Here is a 21,367-nt window from a genome sequence, read left to right on the forward strand (position 1 = left end):
GGGTACGTCTTGCGCAAGGGCGCCCCCAACAGTGGGTACGCGTCGGTGCCATCCGCACCGTACATGCCTGTGTTGGAGGGACGCTTGGGTCTTCCCCTGTGTCCGAGTCGTAGGGCTGCAGGTGACAGGGGGCCCGACGTGGACCCCCAAAGGTAACCACCCGGACGTTTTGTGAGCCGGACACTCCGGCTCGCAAAGGCTGTCCGTCGCGTGCATCGTACTGGCTTGATCGTAAATCGCATCCATTGCACGCCACGGTTAGCTTCCGACTGAGACGTATGGAGCGGCTCAGACCCGGAAATGACTTGGTCGGTGAATTTTATGTAGCTCGTATTATACCTGCTCGCTCGTACAGCTGTACGAGTCGGGCGGAAAACACGCGTACGGCTCTTAGTTTTCCGGCCGGGTCGCGTTCGGTGCCCTTCCGACCCGGATCGGAATCGGCCCCTTAATGGTACAATATACATTGCCAGTTTCATAATGTCCATCACCAATGCCCACTAATATTACACCCATCCGATGGTTAGCAAAACACTGAAGAGTCTGTCCCTGGATACAACATGCCTCAACCGCCCAGTCACAAGGAGGACTATTGTCATAAACTAGGAGGTAATATTATTATATTACAAGAAACTAGGATTGGGAATACAGAGGCCCATGCAATGCAGAACCAATGAATCCTAGAGCGTACGTGTTCTCCAGAAAAGCAATGAAAAATAGGGTAATTACACACAAAGACAGGGGAGATGTTTATGAAATCAGCATCCATTCCCCAACAAATGATGATCTCAAATGTTGGCCTGACCTAAACAAAAGAATCCACTAGAAACCACGCAACTCTAGCATATTAGTTAATGATAGGTTTAATCTCACGTGAGACATATCTTTTTGTGGGGACTCCTCTTATAGATATAGGTTGAACAGATCCCAGGCACAGATGAGAAACATCTTCATGCAAAATATGGCATTTGTATAATCCCATAGGCAGTGAATTCCCTTTCTAGTTTTATGCTCATAACACATTATCAAAAATAGATTACTTACTAGCCAATGATACCTTACCATCAAAGTCAATCAACCCTAACATGGAATGAATCTAGGTACATGCCTGTATTTCCATTGAATTAAGTATAACAAAGCCCTGACTGGGACTAAAACATGGAGAAATTCTGACAACATTTTAAATGATCAAGAGCCAAAGGTCAAATCCTAAGAGCCAATAATAACTTTTTTTTTTTTAGATGTGGCAATAGATTTACTCCCAGAATTTTTATGGGATGCCATTAAGGTTACTATACGAAGGGTTACGGCGATAGGGCATTAGCCAACTATCCTAAAGACAAAGGTAATACATATAGCATTGTTGCAATTAAAGATCATATGGGACAAACTAAAACTGGCACCAAGAATATACTTAATTGCTTTAATCAATTGTGTTCAAATCTTTATAAACTGAACAAGCAGACCTATAAAGAAGACTACCAAGACTACATCAATAAGCTTCAACTACCCTCATGGCCGGGATAGGTTTGCATTGAGCCTTTATAAAAACTTCCAGGCATGATTATTAAACCATATAGAAGAACTTTTCACATATTTTGTGAGGTCGGGAACAATCGGAGGTACTCCCTAAGGCCAAGACAGTGGTGATTCATAAAGAAGATAAGAAACCCCTAGAAATGAAGAACTATAGGCTTATATCATTACTTAATTTAGATTGTAAAACATATGCAAAACCCCTCAGCACTATTACAACATTAATTCTTATTTATTCAGTGTTTTCTATAGCATGAACATGACTCGTGGGGTATCAGAGCGCTTCACAATTACATGGCATTTACAGTTGCGCAAAGCAGGGTAAGGAGGCATCATAACAAAAATAAAAAGAAAACATTAACAACATTAATTATACAATTCCATCAAAATATAACATGTGGACTGATTGAGTATCAGAGAGTAACAAATAATCTCACTCACAAATAATTAGTAAGTTCTGCCGCTATACGCATTAGTGTCGTACTGAGGCATAAGCATCTGTTTGATCACTAGTAAATGACTCCCTGATAAGTCGAGAGGTCTGTTATGATACATCTTCAGATCTTTCTGGAGAGAGTTGATCCGATACCCTTACGGTCCAGACAACACATTAGCTACCTGACTGTGATGTATTTGATCTGCAGTTTATCATGGTAGGAATTTGCTCATTAGAAAGATCTTTGCTTGAAGGCTGACGTGGCCAAGATTCTTCTAATGTTTGGAGGAAGTGAGTTCCAGATTCTAGGGCCAGCTCCGAAGAATGCTCTTTCAGAAGTTTTCTTCTTCTGAAAGATAGGAGGTTTCAGCACCAGGTCTCTGGCACTCTGAGAAGATCTGCCTCCTCCAGATATCAAACCTTTCTGAGCTATGTACATCAGTGTTTTGTAGTGAAGCGCTTTGTGTGTAATACATACCAGTCTAAGTTGTATTCTGACTTCATATGGAAGCTAATTTAGAGTCATCAAGCGTTAAGAGATGTATTATTTTCCAGAACCTGTTATGAGTCTTGCGGCCACATTGAGACAAGCTTTTAGTGGAGCTGTGGAGGTCTTGGGTAATCCTGTTAATGCTGTACAGCCATATTCAATCCTCGAGATTACTGAGGATTGGAATGCCAATTTAAAGTCTGAGGTTGCGATGAATGGTTTCAATTTTCTAAGGTAGCTCAGGTGAAAGAGGACACTCTTTGCCATAGAGTTGATATGGGTTTAGAATCTTTTCAAGCGTAACTCCTAGCAATTTGGTTGAGTCAACTAGGACTGGGGTGCAATTTAGAGCAGTGATCAGTTTGGTCCATTCTTTAACATCAAAGGAGTTTTAGGGGGGGATCATTAATAGGAATTCAGTTATTGCCGTGTTTAGTTTAAGATGGTTGCTAGTTAACCATTGTAAGATCACCTTTAAGGCATCATTCCTTCTTTTGATCTCCTCCAGCAAAGAATTCTCAATATAGATCTGGGTGTCATTTGAATACATGTGAAAGGAGATGTTAGTGTGCTGTAGAATTTCAGTTAGTGGTTTGACATATAGGTTAAATAGAGATGGAGATAGTGTTGAGCCCTGCGGAACTCCAATCGAATTAGAGGAGGACGATGATAGATCCTGGTTAACCATAAATCTTTGTGTTCTGTTCTGTAAGAAAGATTTAAACCATTCTAGCACAATTCCAGATAACCCCATCCTGTTTTCTAGTTGGACCAGCAATGTTTCATGGTTTACCGTGTCAAAAGCAGATGATAGATCAAGAAAAACTAATAGACATGTTTCAATGCAATCCAGTGCCAGTAAAGCATCATCCACCTTATGTTATGTAGTATTGCTGTTTCCGTCCTGTGATCCGGCCTGAACCCAGATTGGCAATCATCTAGTAGATTAAATTTAGCAATGTGTTGGGTCAGTCATTGTCACACACATTTTCCAGCAATTTGGCTAATAGGGGAATATTGTACATCGGACGAAAATAATTTGGGTCAGAAGGGTCACTGTTGTTTTTTTAATGATAGGGAGGACTTGTCCAGTTTTTAGGCAGTGTGGCAAGGAACCTTGAGACAGGGAAGCATTGATTATAATTGTGCATATGGGGACGACAATTTGATTGACTATCGTCAAGCATTTTGAAGGGAGAGGATCATTATAGTGGCTATTCGGTTTTACAGTCAAGACAGTTTTGGCAATATCATTATGGTCATGTAGCTTGAAGACCAACCATTGTGCTTTATTTTTGGGCTTTGTCTCTGAGGTATGAATGGGTTCATCAATTTGGGATGGCAATGGGCTGGTGAGATTATCTGCAGCTATCCTGAGCTCACTTTCCAAAAAGTTGGCTTTGATTGTAAAGAAGGCTGAGAATTCATCACAGCTCAGTTGGGATTTTATTGATTCTTGCGAGAATTTGGCCAGTTTATTAGATTGTTGTTTTTTTCTTTTGAGGAGTTTAGGAGGTCTGTTTTTAGCATTATCATTCCAAGTTCTTCAGAATGCTTTTTTTGATCTGAGAATAATTTTGTTCTAAGTGTTTCCAGTCTTTCTAAGGAATTTTAGCTGGGGGAAGATGGGTGCTGTCTCCACTTCCTTTCGGCTAATCTCAGATTTCGCCTTTTATCTTTATCTGGTGTTATTTTAAGTTTTAAAGGAGCGATGATATTGATTATGTTCATCATCTTTGAATTATAGTGTTCAGTAAGTTTGCTAACAATTACCATGTTATTAGGCTGGTGTAGATCCTTCTCACAACGTGCTACTAGTTGCTCATTATTTAAGTCTCTAATATCTCATACCAACTGTTTACATTTGATGGATTGCGTAGGATTTTTCTTTTTTATGACAGATATTTGGAAACTTATGACGTGGTGACCCGACCAATCACAAGAATTAATTACATTTATTTTAACAGCCTTGTCTCTAGAAATAATCCAGTAGAGCCTTTTGAGAGTGTTGGCAGTGTGCAGGCTTGTGTAAGATTTAGATCTGCTAGGAAATCTTTGAGGACATTGACCTGTTTATCGTTAAGATCATCCCAATGTAAATTAAAGTCACCTAGGAATATATCATTGGAGTGAGGGGAAGAATTTGCAGTAATGATCTCAATTAACTGGTCTATGAAAGGGCCATTGGTACCTGGGGGATGGTAGAATGCATGTAGGTTGCATTGTTTATTATTTGCAGTTCTTATAAAAAGTCCGAGGTATTCACAGGAGTCAAGAGGGTCAGTGTGTAATTGGGTAACTGAGAGATCAGAGCGATGTATGCAAGCAATACCTCCCTCTGTTTTGTTTAGTCTGTCTAGCCTCCCAATGTTGTAGTTGGGAGGAACCAATAGATACATGCAAGGGGAGAGCAATGTCTGATGCATGTTTCACTGCTGATCGGCAGTTGAGTAGTAGGCAGTATAGCGGTTTCATTGTTTTTTCAGGATTCATGTCTGTACTGGAGGTTATAGGTACTCTTTGCAAGTTATTATGGTTGAGCTTTCTAATATTGGACAAAGTAGCTCTATTTTCATTGATTGGGACTGATCTAATGTTATTGTCTCTAGTGATGTGGAGAATGGATGCATTCTCATAGGATAGAAATAAGGCTTTAGTTTCATCATCCGATAGAGATTTAAGGTGTTTGCGTGGTCGATTTTGTCCATTTGTTAGAGGCATGGATATCCATTTTAGCTTGATATGGAGATCATGTACTGATTCTTGAAGAATCTTGATTCTAGAGTTAGTATTTTCTGTGAAGTGTATTATTTTCTTCTTTTCGTGTAGAGTGTTTCGAATGTCCTGGGATACACTCTCAGATTGTTGTTTAAGTATTTTGATTTCTCTTTGTGGAGATAGGGATAGTCTCCAATACAGACAGGGTTTGTGAAGGGGAATTTTTCACCTGATAATATAAGACTATTTGGACATGTTTAGAAAAGGTATTCAATAAGGTTTTGTGGACCTCAGTGGGTGGAATGTTCTCATAACTTGATAGCCCTCCTATCGAGGGCTATACCGGTTGTTAAAGGCCCTCAAACCCATTATAGAAACTCACTATGACAACCGATATAGCCCTTGGCAGCAGGCTATAAGGCTATAGAAAAGAAACTTCTTGCATTTCCCTACCAGCCAAGCCCTACCAGCCAAGTGTGTATGAGAGAGCCATCTGGTTTGAAGGTTTGCTGCCATCGGGATTGGCTGAGAATCTTGTCTTGAATAGGCTCTTACTTCAGTTCCTAATTGATTACTGAAAGAAATATCGGAGATTGTCTCAAATTAATTTCTCAGACGACTATGCTGTAAACCTGGACATTTTTTCATGTTTAAGCTGGGAAGCCAGTACGATTGGCACGACGGTGTCGACAATTCCATATAAATCTGGCTGAACCTGTAGAGAAGCAAATGTTTGTTTTAATAAAGATCAGAAATGGCATGTTGTTCTCTGTTAAATAAAGAATTTGTTTAACTCTTGCACAAAACTCGGAGGGCCTCATCTATGAGGCCCTACCGGCACTTTTGCGCAGCTGGAATGTAAGTTATTTGGCGGTCCAGTTGCGCAATGTGCCACAGCATATTTATAAGGCCACTTTACTTTACATGGCTTTTCATGGCTTATAAATATGTGCCCCTTTCACGCATAATACTTCGGAAAAGGGGCATTCCATGGGTGTTGCTGGGTGTGTATCCAAGCAACACCCATGAGAAATCATAAACCTGGGAATATGTCAGAACCTAACACCACCCCAGGAGTGGCGTTAGGGAGACGCAATGAGGAGAAATGTTTTTATTTCTCTTCATGCTTTCCATTTTCTATGTGTGCTACATTTAACAAAAAAAATTGTTTCTAGCTCAAACGGATCTAAAGTTACTACAAATTAGGCGACATGTTCGTGTGCACTGGAAGGCCCTTCACAAAGATTAACTGCTCATCTTTGAGGTTCTTATTTCTGTATTTGGTTGTTAAATTGGTAGTAATGAGGTGAAATCTTTGTCCAGATAGTATTACCAAGTATAACAAGCATTTGCAATGCAATAGGTCTCGCATTATGAAAGTTGGAGCTATTGGCATTGCGAATAAGAATGCAAGTATAATAGTTTCAGCTTTCTCAATGTGTGTACCTGTAAAATGTTAGTGTTTGGTTTATTAATAATGCATATCTTAGGAATTTGGTTTTGTAAACTTTATTTTGTAAACACGCATTATTTTGTAATAACATTAATAATTATTTTGTTATATTAATACACATTGTAATTTAAGTATATTTTTTAAACAAATATTATGTGTGACTAATTGTAAAAAAGTAAACAATTTTAATTTTTTTTTTTTGCATTTTTCCAATCAGTTTTTGTACAATAATCGTTCTTGTTGAAAACATTTTAATAATAAGGTAAATACTAGACATATTGTATTTTTCTAATGAACAGACTACTGTTGATAGATATGTATATACATTGTTTTATAAGGCTAAACTGCTTTTTTTTATATATTTTAATGCACCATATTTAAAAAATATTTAGAAAGTACTTTGCAATACAAGTAGTTTTTGTTATATAAAGGTCAACAAACAATAAAGTATTAGTAAACATTGCTATATAGTAAAGCTTCGATTTAGGTATATTTTTCTAAAGCCGATAGATCATGCATACAATAGTTTGGTAAAGTAACAATTTGTTGTTCAAAAATAACAAGCAATTTCAAAAGGATTGATATTGTGGACATAGAGATGTGCCTGCTGATGCACGTTTGATGCTATAAGCAGCATAATGAAAATGAGGCAGCAGAGATTGTAAGGTTTGCAAAGAAGAGTTACAAGTTGTTATGCGCTGCATGCTACTTGGTGCCTGACAGCCGGATTGCATTTAGTGCATGTCCACTGCAGGAAAGACATTGAAATAGGAGTTTTGCAGGGAAGTATAGTAATGAGCAACATTATGCATCTATATTCGAAGCAGCAATTGGTACTAGTATGGTAAAACAAAGGATAAGGCATGCTTAGAATTGTGGCTGATTCAACGTTGGACATAAGAACAGATGCTAAGTTGACATGGATGCTGCAATTTGCAAGTATTGTTAGAACATATAGTAAATATAGCGTATAGTATGTACAGATTTATAATACACTGCTGGCAAAATGTCGATAATGCTGCATGGCAATAGTTATAGTGTATAGCAAGCTAATATGCAAGTTTGTGGGCAATGTAGCAACATTTTGTAAAGATATTAAAATTATTTATTTTAACAAGCATGCAAACATTCATGGTAAGTGATGGTTATAATGGTGGCTGATTCGATGTCTCACATAAGATTTGTTCCTGTGGGCATTATATAGTTTTGTAAAATGATATACTCTGCATGCTTTCAATGCTTTTGTTGTTATGTTTCTCCGCTTTTAAGCAAAGACTTTATACACGTTTACACGTGTTTACGTTATGTGTTCAAACATGCATCTAATTAGTGCGTTGCCGAAAGAGCAACATTGTAAAAGCAAAAATTTAAAACGTATCTTTATTTGTAGACTATTTTTGATAACAACGAGCATTTATCTGAAAACTATTCGTCACCGTTGAACGTATGCTAGAGAAAAAAAAAATATCACGTGATAAGACCTCGCTGGCGTGCTCGTGCACATTGCTGCTGAGAGCGTTTTGCTTTCGATGCCATACACAAGCACAATGCGAACGTTAGCTGGATGCGCACATGGAAACTTCGTACGGATGCTATTTTAAATGCTGCGAACTGTAAGTATATGCAAATATTATTACGTTGAGAGAAGCGTGCAGTTTTAGCATGACGAAACAGTTGTAGTAAGGATAAAGTAAAGATAGTTAATGTTGCAGGAAGACAAAAGATATGGCGTAGTTACGGCGTTCGTGGTGCAGTGTTTATGTACTGCAGACAGAGTAAGAGCTAGGTCGCAAGGGGGTAAGGATTACACTTAAATAGTAGTGTTGGTAGGAGAGTGCAAAGGGATAAATACGAAATGCAAATGAAGTTTTGGCCGAAATTTTGGGAAAGTAGTGGAGAATGCAGTTTAATAAAGGCGCGGTGAGAACAGTAGCAAATGTAATCGAAAGTAGCAGTAAGATAGACAGTTGTATAGTAAGCAATTTGGGGAATGCCGGGGGAATGCTGGGTAGTAGGTGTGTAGAATGTTAGGAATTGCAGCATGATGGAGAGTTCTAATTGTATATGGTTTCGTTGCTATAATATAAAACAAGGTGGACTGGTAAAACGGAGTATAGGTATATGTAGTAGTAAAAGAAAGGTACATGTGGGCACCTAAATATAGTTAATTAATAACTAATATACGGCAGAAGACAGAGCGACAAAAACATATGGGAAAACCGAAAGGTGGAAGAAAAGCGGAGAGCAAAAATATAGAAGAAATTTGGAAAATGAAATGCATCCTGCTTATAATATCTACTAAATCTGAGGTACTCGGTTTGGAAAATGTTTTTGAATGCAACAGTAACAGATGCTTATTAACGTAGCATAGACTACAGCATGCGCATAACATAACAGAGGGAGGTGGAATACAAAATTACTAAATATTTCTAAAGACACAACATGCAGGTTTTCAGTCATGAGTATTACGCTTTGGTGGTATAACAGCATAAGCAAAACTATGTATGTACAAATTAAATGTTCTTAGTATATTGTACGATAAATAGTAAAACATATTGGTTACAGGCGCATTGTTATTTTATTATCTTCAAAGCTAATAGCGCTGTATATATATTGGCGTAAAAATAGATGCTTCTGAATATAAAAGCAACCTTATCTATCTTGTATTTTAAAAAGCATTACACATTGAAACTAAACGTGTTGTAAGCAATAATATGTATATTGCAAACTAAGCTTTAGCATAGAACTGAATAAATATGTGCTTATTAATAGGTTTTGCGCAACAAGTACATAACACGCCATCATTAAGCCAGGTAAAAATATCATATGCGCAAGCTAAAGCAAGTACGTTTAAACCATGCTCCTCAAACCAACAATTAATTACAAAGCAAGCACATAAGTAAACAACATGCTATAAATAAGCTAGTTAATCAAATTATGTGCGCAAGATAAACGAAGAATGTCTATTAATGTTTAGCAACCTGGCAAAAAATAAAAAATCAACCACAACAAGTAAATTAAAAGCTATCAATAAGTTAGGTAAAGATAATGCGCACATAAGCTAAACAAAGTACGTGTAAACAACGTTCATAAAGCGGCAAATAAATACAGGCAAGTGCATTGTGGTAAGTTTTTAAAGTAATAGAAACTAATAGGCATTAACCTGAAAGTCTTCCGTAAAATGTACTTTACATACAAGTAAACATTACCTGTGTTAGCGGCAAACACGAAGAGCAAAAATATATTTTCCTCACAAAAGCAGTTTACCAATGAAATAATACGCAATCGCTAAAACGCTTTATAGGAACAGGAAAAGTGCAATTGCTCAAGCGAAAAACGCAACCTGAATTTTAAATGCAGATGTTTACAATATGCCTACGCGACGTGAATTGTATAACAAAGCAGAAAGCAAATTAAAGTAACGTGATGCCAAGCACCAGATAAACAGATGCTATTGTCAAACATATGCCCACACGACGTGATTTTTAAATGCAGACGTTTATAATATGCCCACACGAGGTGATTTTTAAATGCAGACGTTTATAATATGCCTAAAAGCAACGCGTACACCAGCGCCACACGACGTGATTTTTAAATGCAGACGTTTATAATATGCCTAAAAGCAACGCATACACCAGCACGAGCAAGCGCGTACACCAACTGAAATCCGCGACATGCAAGCAACGCGTACACCAAGCAAGCGCGAGCAACGCGTACACCAAGCAAGCGCGTACACCAACTCAAATCCGCCGAGACCATGCGCGTGCCCATCTCCTGTCCCACTTCCGAGGCAAGTCAGCAACAATAGATCTCGCTGGCGACAGCGCTTTGCGCTGCGTTCGCCAGGGAGACCTAAAAATGGCAAAATAATGTAGTAATTTAGGAAAAATGTGTTGCATTATGTCCCATATTTTGAATTTTCTTGCAGCATAATTTAGAAAACCCTGCCACATAATTTGGTGCTTGACACTGTTCCCTCCAGCACTATCACACAAGGTCAAATGGTCCCAGATTTAGAATCCAGATGAGCTCTGCAATTCAGTCTCAGCCAATATGGAATCTCCTCTGTGTAACTTGCGGGGCGAATTACTGGACTGTACAAAAAAAACTGTCTTAAACAAGCAACAGTGTAAACAGATTCAGCTATCATAGCAATCTGAATCAATACTTGAAAATCTATATCATAGTACCTACTCAGAACTTCAACACCAGCCCCTTTAGGGAAAGACAGAAAAATACAACCAGCCCATTAAGGAAGTGGTGACTGATTCTGCCAATGTTGTGTAGGCCATTCGTATGAAACATCGGAGACTAGCACAGGATAAACCCCACAAAAGGAGATTTGAAATCTGCCCTGTTTAGAACACAATTCACTACTTGAGCCAATGCTATCCCACAAAATGAGGATCAGCATAAATCAAGACATAGGGGCATATATCCTAGGAAATGGCGGAGCAAAGAGCTATGGCAAATTTCGCAGCTCTACCATTTCCAAAACGCATGGATGTGCCTTATTTACAACAATATGGCGCACCTGTGTGTTTTCCCTAGCACTGACGCTAAAAATAGCTCTGTAGCTCTAACACAGACAACCTTGCACCATAGTGCAAGGGTGCCTACGTTGCAGGGAATGATCATTTATGTGCAAGAAAGTGTGCCTTCTTGCACATAAACAATCATTAATGGCATTTTGCATATCTACAGAGATGTGGCACTATCCCCCTCTCTCCCTAGTCCTGTGCACATTTAGGCTGCTGAGTGCCACACACGTACACCAAAATGCAAAGGTGTCTGCATGATAATAATATTGGCTTTTTACTGGAAGTGTGCCCTTTCAGTACAAAATACTATGCTTAGACAAACTTTAAAGCTTTTCCCACTCCAAGATGTGTGCTATACAGTACAGCACACATGCAAAGGGGAAAGTTAGGAGAAATAAAAGGATTTCTCTTTTTTAACACCTACTTTGGAGTGGCACTATGTTTTGGCACAAAACCCTGTCCACTATTGTTAGTAGAATTGCATAAAAAACCATGGGCGGTTGCATAGGAACACCCATGTACTAATGCCCCCTTGACGCAGAGTAACACTTTTCACAGTTTTGGGTTACTTTCTGACAGTTTTCCAGCACAAAGCAAGTTTTGCACTGGTAAGCATATCCCAAAAAAAGTTTGCGTAGGTTTGTGTCGCTTTTGTGACACAAACCCAGTGCAAAATGTTTGTTCACCTGGGCCTATTTTTGTTTTTTTTTAATTCTTTTTATTGGTATTTTTGTTAATAACAACATGTTCAATGTTCTGCATCATTTCAAAGCAGATACCTCGCTCGCCACACAGGGTGTTGTTGCCGAAATCACTTCACATATGCCCATGTTGCAATATACATCACAGAAGTTTGATAGGTAAAACAATAACATAATAGAACCATCCATTGAACCAGATGCACCCAGCCAGATTGCTCTCGCTCAATCGAACATAATCACTCATCAGGAACATTTGCGTAGTGTAGTTCACTCACCCCAGTCCTCAGGCTCTGCCACAAGTTGGTGATGGTCAAAGGTACTTACATCAGCCAGAAAGTGCTGTGTTCCCCTCTGGGGACTGCGGTCCAGATGCCTCCCCTTCCCAACCTCAGAAAATACCAGTGAGAGATGCCCAGTCTGCTGCTATGAGATGGCGGCTGAGTCCTCTTTGCTCTTTTTGTCGCAAAGCTACCTCCTCAGCTGCTGCCCATTTCAAGTTCTCCTCCTTCCACCTACCATGCAGTGGGCCTTCAGGCGAGTACCAGTGCATAGCAATCGCCTGTTTAGCCAATGCAAGTCCCAGGTCAATGAATTTGGAGCTCACTTTGGTAGCTGAGGATCTGCAGTAAAGATCCAGCAGACAGACATCTGATGTTTCGAGGTTTGGGCTGTGTGCGACACGTCTAGATCATTGACCACTCACTGGCAGTATGCAGTGATCATTGGTCATTCCCATATCATATGTAGGAATCACACATCCACCAGGGAGCAGCGAGGGCTGAATTTGTCCAGTCCACATTACCCGTTATGGCATTCAATCTGTCTGGCATGAGGTATGTGGCATGCTGGTAAATGAGCTGAGTATATTTAAAACTATTGTTTCTAGAGACTCTGTGTGTGCTGCAAAACCGTTGTCCATTCCCTATCTGTGAGTTCATGCCCCAGCCTGCCCTCCCACTGCGCCCTGACCTCTTCGATGGGTGCCATCGCCATGGCCAGAATAGTTTTATATAGCCAGGACACAACTTTGCTCACACTTCAAACGTAAGGAGAGTTTGTAGAACATCAGGTGACTCAGGCTCTATCTGGCTTTCCCCCACATTCCACAAACGTAGCCCCTTAGCCCCCTTAGGGCTCCATATGTAAGGAACTGGGACCACGGCAAGTGTTCCTCAGTCAAAACTGCATAACAGTCTCCGATAGTGAGGATTCCCACTTCCGTCTAGCCAGCCATTCATCGGGTGGAAAGGTAGCCTCCTCTAGCAGTGGGGAGCCCTGCAAGTGGAAGCACCTGGACATACAAAGGTCTATTCCCAGGTCTGCGCACTATCCCCTTCCGGCACTTCATCGCGATCATGAGCATCTTCATGGGGTCAAGAGAACGTATCTTCACACACAGCATCAGCGCGTCAAGTCTCCCTCATTCTGGGCATCACCCAAGGGACCCATCTCTTCACTTGTCTCCCGTCCCAGCTATCGTGCCAACCACTGCAACTGTGTGCTGCATAGTATCGTTCTAGATCAGGTACAGCCAACCCACTCTCCTCAAGCAGCCGCTAAAGGAGGCGGAGCGAGACCCTGTGTCAACCACCATCCCATATGAGCTCCGTCATAAGAGTGTTCAACGCCCTAAACCACATCTGCTGGATCAAAATTGGTAGCACTGCAAACAAATATAGGACTTGGAGGAGTATCACTATTTTAGTTATGGCCACTCTGGGCATGAGGAGCAGGTGTAGCATGTGCTAAAAAGTCACTGCAGCCCTCAGTGAGCTTAGGCAGAGTCCAAAGTTGCCATCTCTAAAGTCGCCAACCCCATGATAAACCTTGCCCCCCCACCCCCACCCCCCCCCCCGAATATTGAAAACATTGTTGGTTCCCACTGTATGCGGAGGTTAAATACCAATTGAAGGACCAGAAATGCGCATGTTTTGTGCCAATAAGGCCTGAGTCTGAGATTTCCTCTAAGCGCTTGAGTTCTTGGGCCCCCAATGGCACACCTGTCTCCACGCCTCCAATGGACAGCAGCAAATCATCTGCATAGAGGGAGATGGAGTGTTCCCCAACCCTTAAGCAAATGCCCCTACCGGAGGGGCCTCTCCTACTATCTGAAATGGCCTACATATATTAAAGGAAGGGTTGCGGAGCAGAATAAAGCCATTTTGATCCTAATGGGTCAAAGTGCCAATGAAAGTACAGGGCCGATCTGCCAGTTTTTTACTTAAAATCTTATAGTCAGTATTCAGCATAGATAGTGGTCCATGTCAGTTGGGTCTTTATGCGGCTTTGGGATCAACACCATGAGTGCTTCATGAGTCATGTCCGGAAGCTGCCCTTGTTGTAGGCCTCTGCATACAGCGCCACCAGAATGGTAGCTAGAAATGCAGCATAATCCAGGTAAAACAATGCCGGGAAACCATTGGTGCCCGAGGTCTTGCCCCTCACCAAATCCTTCAGTGCCCCCCTAATCCCAGCCTCTCTAATCAGTTCGCACAGAGTTGCTCTATCACCTCCTTGTATGCCTGGTAAAAGAATTCGGATCATGAAGGACTCAATGTCCTCCATCGCAGCCGCCACCCACAGTTGATAGAGTTTGCAATAATGTCTGTGAAAAGTATCATGGTTGTCCACTTGCGAATGTACCATGTTGCCCGCCTCTGTCCTGAGTTGGGTTACGGGCTGGCATCTATGTTCCGCTCGAATGAGCCAGGCTAACAAAATACCCACCGTACCACGCTCTGTCTGCGTGGTGTGCCAGTAGGCTCCACTCAAGTGTGCTCACAGCCAGTCTTGAATGTTGCGATATTGATGCTTCAAGCTTTCAAGTTGTGCCAGCACTCCAGGGCAGCGTGGGAGATCGCGCTCCAGGTGGCGATTCTCTGCATCCTCTCAATTGAGAAGGTCCTTCTACAGTGGCCGTCGTACTCCAACAGAGTGCTGCATGCACCCCCCCCTCACAATGACATTAAAGGCCTCCCACTCTGTATGTAAAAGTGCCATGGATTTATGGTTGTGTTGAAAGTAATCTCGGATAGCCTCTGCCAGTAAGTTGCATGTTGCGGGGTTTTGTAGGCTGTGTGGGGGGAATTTTCAAGTCAGGATCGGTGTTCTGCAGTAACCCTATTGGAAGCGTAGAAACAATGGGTTGTGATCACAGATTGTACGCACTAGGGGGGATATTTACAAAAAAGTTGTGCAACGTGATACAGCCCCCTACGAGGCTGCGTTGTGCGACTGGGACGGAGCAGGCGAGCGCCATATTTTTAAAGATATGGCTCACTCCTCCCCTTTTCCTTGCGTCGGCGCTGATTTTAGCAGCCGTGCACCATACACACACCTTAGCGCTGTAGCGATAGGAAGTGTGCATGAGTGTAGCACAGGTTTTGTACATGAAGGGTACCCTTCCTGTACAAAATACTATGCTGGACACAAGGGAAAGCTTTTCCCACTTTGAATGCGTGCTGCGCAGTGCAGCACGCATGCAAAGTCAGAAAAGGAAGGAGTAATGAAAGCATTTCTCCTTCTGCGCTCCTACTTGAAAAGGGCGCAGTTTTCTCACGCTAAACCCAATCTACTGTTTTTAGTAAATTGGGTTTAGTGTGAGAAACCTTGGGTGGCTGCAAGGGAACACCCATGCACCACCCTTGGCAAGCCCCCACGGCGCAAAGTAATGTGAAGCAGCGCAATGCGAAGCAGCGCAATGCGCTGCTTCGCGTTACTTTTACGTTATTTCCAGCGCTAAACAAGTTCCACGCTGGAAAGTTGATTAGGAAAAAAAGATTTTGCGTCGTTTTGCATCACTTTTGTGGTGCAAACACGGCGCAAACTCTTAATAACTCTCCCCCTAGGTGTTCAATGGTGTCAGCAGCGGCCTCTAACTCCTGCATGTCCATGAACATATCCAGCCGCACATGGAGATCATGCAGTGGCGAGTAGAAGATAGAAAGCTGCAGAGCGTGTCAGTGGTGAGATTTAAAATGGCTGCCCTTCTTGAACAGCTATGAATCTTAACTAGAAAAAAGATTGCCTGCATGATTTAGCAACATTGTTAACCTGATGCAACTGTACATTGACCTTTTTATCTGACTAACAGATATCTAAGAAAGAGTATCACCAGCAATTGAAATAAATACCGTGTTTCAAGGTTGAGAGACAGCTTCAACTCAGTTAAAACTGTGAGCAGCCATTCTGTAGTTCTTTTCTCATTGTTTGCTTTATCATGCAATTTAATTTCAAGGTGTCCTGTATAATTACAGTTTGTTTTATAACGCAGACAAACCAGGCAGGCGAGCAAGCGACCAGGAACAATTAAACTCAGCGCATTTAGACTGATTGCTTTATGTATGATTTCTAGATAATGTCAACTAGCAGCTGCACGCATTATCACATCTGAAATGTTCCTCTTAACTGGCCACTCTAGAGGAGGCTGTGTCGAGTGTTTGTTGTACTTAGCGTTTTCTACTGAGTGTGTTTTTTGGGTTTTTGTTTAATTCAGCCTCTTGACATACAAGATGTTAACGTCATTTATATATGTGACGGCAGTTCTTTTTCCTCACATTAACCATTGGTTCTGTGGTACATTTTTCAACAGATCACTTTGGGTAAACAGAGCATGTAGCTGGCAGCTGTTTTACTGAAGATCGGAAAAAATAGGCATCTTTCTATTTATTTCTTCTGGCTCGCCTTGCTTTTTCAAAATGAGGTAGTTTTACTATCTCTCTCGCTCTCTGTCTCACACACTCTTTTTTCTCCTTCCCTATTTCGCTCTGGAGGTCGCTTCTAATACACAACTTTTACACCAGTGTTCCAGGCCGCTATTATCGCCATGTCTTACTCGAATATTCTGTCTCCGTTTTCCCTCGCTCACGCTCTCTTGTTCCTGTGTGCTTCCTTATTTAGGTGTTTGCTGCGGGTGCCAAACAGGACGTTCTGTTTGCTCTCACCAATATGAAAATGAGTGAAGACGGAAGACAAGTTCCCTACTGTTGGGCCCAATCGCAGCTTTCTTTCAGTCTGTTTTTGGAAGCACCAGGATCCTGGTCAACACAGGTTCTCTGAGCTCTTTTGCACTGCAAATGCAAACACATAAATGCTTTTTTTCCAGGGTTTCCTGGTCACTTGCCGCATGTCCACTCAGACCGCCCTTTGTGGTGCTAACACAATAGTTTGTGCTGGGTTTCCAGCAATGCAGAAGGTTATTATTGGCATTCACATTTATTTACTTAAACCCTCAGTAGCCGCAATGAGTGAAAACACCAAGAACTACTGTTGAAATTAAAACTCATAAACAGCAGCATCTCCTGGGAGACAGGTTTTTTATTTGCTGTTGTTCTTTGAGATGTATTGACCTTTAGCAATATCCCCTTCCTTTGTGTTTATGGGCCTCTTTGACATGTTCACCTAACAACTGAACACACGCTCACATTTTTAGGTCTCACCCTCGCCTACTAGACAGCGCATGCTACGTCTGTTGTGAATGTATTATTAGCTTGCAGTGGGCCTGGAGCCCTCCATTGCTTACCATCGTTGACTTTATTTTTCCTCTCAATTGATTGCTTCTTATTCGTCAGTTTGTGTGGGGTTTTGTTCCTCTTCTTCTGTGTGTCCCTCTCATGGAGCTTGGACACATTGCTTGTGTCTTTCCACTGCTCGCTTACCAAGCACTACTTTTTTTCATTTTGTGTAGGCGCTCTGTGAGTGTGCGGGGATTTCAAGCTGCCTTTATTGGGTACTCCTCCCTCTCTTCCACGCTCCCTCTGTGTTGCTTCCCCCACCCTCTCCCTATGTCACTTCTGCTCACACCCATGCCTCATGTTGATTCTGCACAGCGCCCCCTGTGTCATACCCCCCACTCACAGCTTCATGTTGCAGAACCCCTTTCCCCCTTGATCTGTCCGCCCCCCTCCAGTGCTTCTGCCATCTTATGTTGCTTCCAGAAAATATTGGTTTTGTGTGAAAAAGAAAGAAAAAACAGCAGATGCATCATTTTATAGGCGTGTGCATGTGTGGTGCGTGCACCTATAACATGACAGAGCCTGTCATGTCAAAAGCTTTAAAAAAAATCTTTAGCCAGGCTGCACAACATTTGGGATGCTGTGCAGCATGGCTAAAAACCATTAGCAAACCAATAGGCTTCAAAGGCGAAACCTATTGGCTTGATCAAAGTATATTCATTCGAGCAATGGTGAGGTTGTTCTTGCAGGGGCATAGCTGTTCAAAAGGTGCCAGTCCGTGCTGGCAGCCCACAAATGAATTCAAAACAAAGATGATGGTATGGTAAAGTGCATGTTTGAAAATGAGGACGTTGATGTTATCCCCCCAAATGCTATCTCCTCTTTTGGAAAGTTTTGCATGAGCTCACACTAAAGCCATGGATAATTTCAGGCGGGGTTTGATTTTTCTGCACTTTAAATTAGTTTTAAGTCAATTTTCATTTAAAACACTTTAAGCACAGATACATATATCGATTTAAATGCTCTGAAACACAAAATGGAGTTGCATAGAAACCCATATTTCACAGGAAACAATGAAATAAGGAAAATATTTCACATTTCCTTGTGAAACATGGATTTTGCTATTATAATGCCAGCTCAAATCCACCCTACAGAACTTAAACATTGTCAGGGCTACTAGAATTATGCGGCATGGAAGTCCAAGTTTGTAGCAAGGTCATCTAAATTATGTTGAACAAAATTGAAACTATGCATCATATTCTCAGGCAGTATTACTTTCATCTATTTGAATGAGAAACCCACTTTTTGTGAATTCTGCAAATGATGTGGTAATTATGTGGCAAATGCGTTAAACCCATAATCAGCAGTACAAGCGTAAGCCACTGAGTTGCATAAATACATTGGCCTGCACCATTGCTCATTGTTTATCAAAAAAATTCAAGAAAGGTAAACAAAACCTAAACATTTTAATTCCAATCGGTTTCCATTGTTAGCTTCGCTTTGAAGTAAAAAGTGTTTTCAACCTAAATACCTCCCAGCTAAATATATAATACAATTGCCATCTTGGGGTTTTTGTGACATTTAATACACTGTTGTAATCCCAGTGAGTACATCTTTCAATGGAGTTGTTAGTTGGCACTTAGTCTTATTATGTATGCAGTTATTTCTGTATTTCATGGTTATTTTTGGATATGATTTGTGTTCATTTATATTGTGTTAACAATACTAATTGTGATGTTTGAAGAAAAAAAGCGTTTTCAAGTTAACTATCCCAAATTAAACATGTAATATAAAAATATATGAACGATATTGAATAATATGGTCTTATTTTGTGATCTCAGGGTACTAGTGACTTCAACCTCGTGTTGTTAATGCTGTAACAAGAACCCCTCAATGACAAATTTGAACCATGTTATACAGTTACTAGTTATTTATCCCCTCTATGTATATTTGCTATAAAACACAGTTAAAGTACAGATATGGTTCAGGCTCAAAACCTTGGTGCGAAGCCTAATTCACTCACTCCTCCCAATTGGTGCCGATGACATCGCTGATGACATCACATATGACATCAATAATAGATTCACTGAGGACATCCCATTTGAATTCCCCAGTGGCATCACAGATCATAGCGTTGTTGTTATTCCAGTGTGAGAGTTTTCAATTTGAGTTGTTAGTTGGTACATAATTTTATATTCCCAGTTGTTTATGTATTTGTCTTTTTTTGTGCACAGTTTTTCTGTGCTCATTTATTTAGTGTTAACAATACTAGTAGTTTTTTTGGAAATGTTTCCATAATAGTTGAAACACTTCCTTTTTATGTGTTTTTTTACATTACTGAAAATGTGATTTTATAGTTGTTTCTAGTAATGTGTACGTGAATTATGTTGTAATAGCTTTGTTTGATATGTTTCTGTTTATTGGTTGTAGCCTGTTTTAGTTCTTGTTTCCCTGAACAATGGATTCTACTTGCCCTTTTACCTTATGAGTTGTCATATTTTCACTGGTATGATGGAAAACATTAATGTCACAACTGTGATGCCATCTGTGCTGTCAGGTGTGATGTCATCTGCAGATCATAGTGGCACACATGATGGTTTGTGCTGAGAATGATAAGCATGAACCATAACTGTACTTTAATTATTTTTTAGGAGAATTTCTAGGGATTTTCCTACTGTTTTAGTTCTGAACCATAGGTGCATTTGAACTGTGGGTTGTTTCAGTAAATTGTTCTTATGGTGTTTGAGAAACAATCAAAACTAGTACTCTTTTTTACTTAATACATAGCCAATGTTCTCTTAAAATTGTTACTATATAGTTTGATTTTCTGCCTGCCCGACATGCCCCAGTACCTACTACAATGTAGGAAGTCGAAAGTAATATCGGCCGGTCATTCCAGCTGGATTCTGACGGGCTCAAGGAGCCCATCTGAACTAGCACGTAATCCCTATAGGACGGGGTTTCCGTCATCAGGATTACGATGTCGGTTTCCCACAAACTTTCCATGCTGGGCATTTCAACATGAAAAGCCTGCCAGAAACAAACTTTGGGGGCCCCTAGCAGGACCCCCTTCTCCCTACGGCCTCCGGTTGGGGACCGAGGGGGCACCTATTGTGTCCCCTGTTAATCCCTGCACCGTGCCTGCCACTCTGTGCAGGGATTAACAGAATTTCCCATTTCTCTATGGGAGCTTGTGCTATGGCCGGTTTACGGCCATAGCACAAGCTCCAATAGAGAAATTGGAGTATACAACCGCACCGTGTGCAGTCGCATTGTAATTGCAGTGTCGGGACAGCCGTCCTGAGGTCAGTCGGTCTCGAGACTGCAACGGTGTTGGTCGGAGGCATCTCTGACTGACACAGTAAGGAGGCCCTTAGTGTCATGTTGCACATTTTAACATATTTTTCAATCTGCCCCCCCACCTTTTCCTGTCTGGTTAAAATAGGTACTTGTATTGTTAAATTGTTATTATGCAGAGGATTGTCTTTAATCTATGAGTGCTGCAGATATGTATTTATAGTTTTAAAAATCTTTTCCCATCTTTTAAAATCAGTCATTGACTTTATAATACTATATACTACATAGTTTTTAAAGGGTCCTCAGCTCAACTATTGAATCCACACTGTATCAAGCAGAAGTAATACATAGTGCTGACAATTCCTTTGTGCGAGTGAAAAATAATAATAATTAAAAACGCTTACCTGGTCATGGGAAAATGACTACAAGCACTGTTAGCACAGAAATACAAGTCAACACTTCAACCTTCTTCTTCACTTCCTGTTCTGCTCTACGTTTCAGCCTCTACTGTAAGTCACTGTACTGAACACCTTTAATAAAACTCATCTAGGTTTAGCCATGTGCGTGTGTATTTGAGAGTTTGTGTGTGTGTGTTTGTGTCTGTATGCATGTATGTATGAGTGTGTCTATATAATTGTGTGCATGCGTGTGTGTGTGTGTGTCTGCATGTGTCTTTGTGCCTGTAGGCATTAAGGAGTAACTGTACATAATTGTGTGTATAAATGTGTGTGTTTTTGAGTTT

Source organism: Triturus cristatus, chromosome 8 (genome assembly GCF_964204655.1).
Source record: "Triturus cristatus chromosome 8, aTriCri1.1, whole genome shotgun sequence".
Classification (NCBI taxonomy): domain Eukaryota; kingdom Metazoa; phylum Chordata; class Amphibia; order Caudata; family Salamandridae; genus Triturus; species Triturus cristatus.